The sequence below is a fragment of the Suricata suricatta genome, chromosome 8 (genome assembly GCF_006229205.1).
Source record: "Suricata suricatta isolate VVHF042 chromosome 8, meerkat_22Aug2017_6uvM2_HiC, whole genome shotgun sequence".
NCBI classification, from domain to species: domain Eukaryota; kingdom Metazoa; phylum Chordata; class Mammalia; order Carnivora; family Herpestidae; genus Suricata; species Suricata suricatta.
The window spans coordinates 105,616,735-105,619,881 of NC_043707.1; positions in this window are offsets into that span (position 1 = coordinate 105,616,735).

Consider the following 3,147-nt stretch of genomic DNA (forward strand, 5'->3'; position numbering starts at 1 on the left):
TTGCATTGAATGTGTAGATTGCTTTGGGTAGTAATGAATTTTCACAATGTTTATTCTTCCTATCCATGAACAGGGAATATTTTTCCATTTCTTGGTGTCTTCTTCGATCTCTTTCATAAGTTTTCTATAGTTTTCATCATATAGGTCTTAAAAATCGATTCTTAACACCATTCAATGAGGGAATCAGCCTCCCAATTAATCAAAGAAACACCCTTTCCTTAAATTCAATTGATTACAGATGTTAACCACATCTATAAGGTTTTTGTGCAATACTTAATTGAATTGAATTACTAATAGTACAGTCATCCAAGTCAATCTACAAAACTATCCTCCACAGTCCAATTGTTGTCCCCTAGCATTCACACATCTCCTTAAACCATACTTAATCTGCCTATTAACTATAGGCATTCTTCCACCAAGTGTCCTTCATATAATTGGTAGTGTGTTGACCCTTATTTGCAACAGCCAGGCAAAGTCATTGGAAGGTATTTTTTTCTTCTCCCTGACATGTGTATCTTAAATACTATGATACAAAGTGTTATCCTTAATGTGGAGGATTTAAAGCAAGGAAGAAAACAATCTGGTACACAGGTGCACACATGTATAATCATATTCACACCAAATAAGGAAAAGTGCTAGAAACAATACACTCCTTATTTCTACAACCTGTGACAGGACAATACTAGCAATTATAACTACCTTCTTTCGTTACCCATTCCATATTTTCTTTGCCCTCAGAAAGCACATCAGGCAGGTGTGGGTTTTGGCCAGGCATGATGACCCAAAACTTTCTTTGTTAATGAACTTGGCCATGTGTACTAAACTGGGCAGTGGCATTTTCCTATTTATTTTAATGACAGAGCATGGCAGTTCTAAGAGATGCTCCATGTATCTCCTCTATTCAGAGCATAATTCTTCTCACCTTCATCTGTAAGGAAACTACTAATTTCCCCTTGGCAATAAGGATCCATCCAGTACTGTAACTGGTTTTGATTCAACCTATGAGGAACCCAAAGGGGCCAGGAGATATGTTCACATGCAGCTCAATGTAGTCATCCTTGTGTCTCTTTGCGGAAGCACTCCTGCCTTTGGAACTAAGACGTCTAGGCCAACAGAGCACATGTTGCAGCAACAAGTACCTAAAATGTTGCTAATTGGGTCACTAGAGATAATAATGAGTGGCACCTATCCCATTTCCATCTCTTGAGTCATAGATGGGTGAATCTTGGCTATGGAAGAACCACCACCATGTACTAGACATTGATTTATAGCATATCAAGCCCCTTGGAGAGCCTTCCTTCAACCCTGCCAGTTATTGCCTCCTAGCTGGTACTGTATGCCCTAAGTATCCTGAGGACATTTCTCTGCTCCTGGAAAACATGACTGGAATGGATGTATCCCCCCAACTGAAGGAAAGTCAGAAGAATATAGGGGTTTGTTGTCTCCAACTTCATGGGGATATCCCATATTTCCCCATTCCAATTTTCAGTGTTTCTTCCGTTTCTCAGTGGTCTCATTATAACCTAACACCTACAAGATACGGAATTCAATTTGTTTATAATTCAGGCACATACAGGATGATGGCTCTGGGTTTAGTTCCCAGAAATCTGAGCCCTGTCAAAGGGCACTGTGGCTACAGGGCACAATGATCTTCAATGCCAACATAGAAGCTTTGAGATCATGTATTTCTTTTCAATACTCCACATCATTCTTTTACCACTTTCTCCAGGATACCATGAACAATTAAAATGCTTTTTGGCATCAAATACATGTTCACCAAACCTTGACCTTTGCAAGTATTTTATTAGTAGTTTCCCATGGTGATGTTTTGCATTTTGCAACATCAGGCCCTAGGCTACCAGTGTTCTCTTTCCCATTGGCAATAGGGTCATCAATCCCTTTCCAATGAATCCTATTAGAGAACATATTCATGATATCTAAATCCAAGTCAGAAAAATTGTTAAGATTTGTTCCTCTAGAACCATTATTGCTACCAAAATCTGTATTAGTCAGCATTCCACCAGAAAAACAAAACCCTGCTGAGTAGTACCTGTGTAGAAAGAAAATGACGTACCCAGAAGTATAATGTGTCTGAGCCCATTATCTGGACAGCCTGTAGCTTGCTTGTGTTCTCCCCTGTCTTCCCAAGGAGCAGCTTAAAATGAAAGGGCACTATAGAGTCAGGTTGTTCAGTTTGTGGGATGCCTAGTGAGTGGTGTCAGAGCAGGGTAGGAAGGGTAGGGAAGGATCATGGTCACCCAGCATCGAAAGTCTTGGAGAGGAAAGGCAGGGAAGACAAGTGCCCACTCTCCAATCCAGTGGAAGAAGAAATTAAACCCATTTGTGACCATGGGATCTGTAGGAGAAAGATGGTCAGGTCATGCACAGACTGGGAGATTCCTAGATATTTATTTGTGGATGAATAGGACCTCAGTTCCCCAAAAGTGAGATGCAGGTCCCAGGACTCCTCCCCACCTGGTGCCTGAGCCCTTTGTTCTCAGGAACCTCACACTCTGCTGAGAACACTCACCCCCTCAGCTCTACAAAACTTTAGGAAAGTCAGACTCATCGATATTCAGGAAGCCAAGGAACTGTTCAAGCCAGGGTGGGTGAGCTGAGGAGAATGGGTGCTCTCAGGATACAACTTTGTCCAGGCTCTTTGTCTGCTGGATCAGAAATGTGACAGAAGACCAGGCTCCTCAGGAGCCCATTGTCACCAGCCAGTCCCTGAGTCCCTGGCAGTGCAAGGAGGAAGCTGCCCAGGCAGATCCTGGGAAAGTCCTTCAATCCTCTTCCAGCACCTCCGAGCCACTCTCAGTCTTAACACTTTGGACTCATTTCCTCTCCATCCCCAGGGCCACTACTGTAACTCCAAGTCACCCTCTTATTGTACCTGGGATAGATCAACAACCACAAACTGGCCAGTCTGCTTCCAACTATTGCCTGTCATCAGCTTTCTATCTATACTACTCCCAGAAAGAGATTGCCTTCAGCATTAAAGTTTTTCATGAAAAAGATAATACCAGCTTGGTGTGCATAGCAGAAGTCTGCTCAATTCCATTTTTTCTGTCATTTGACCCATTTTCTCTTCCTTCCTTCCTTCCTTCCTTCCTTCCTTCCTTCCTTCCTTCCTTCCTTCCTTCCTTC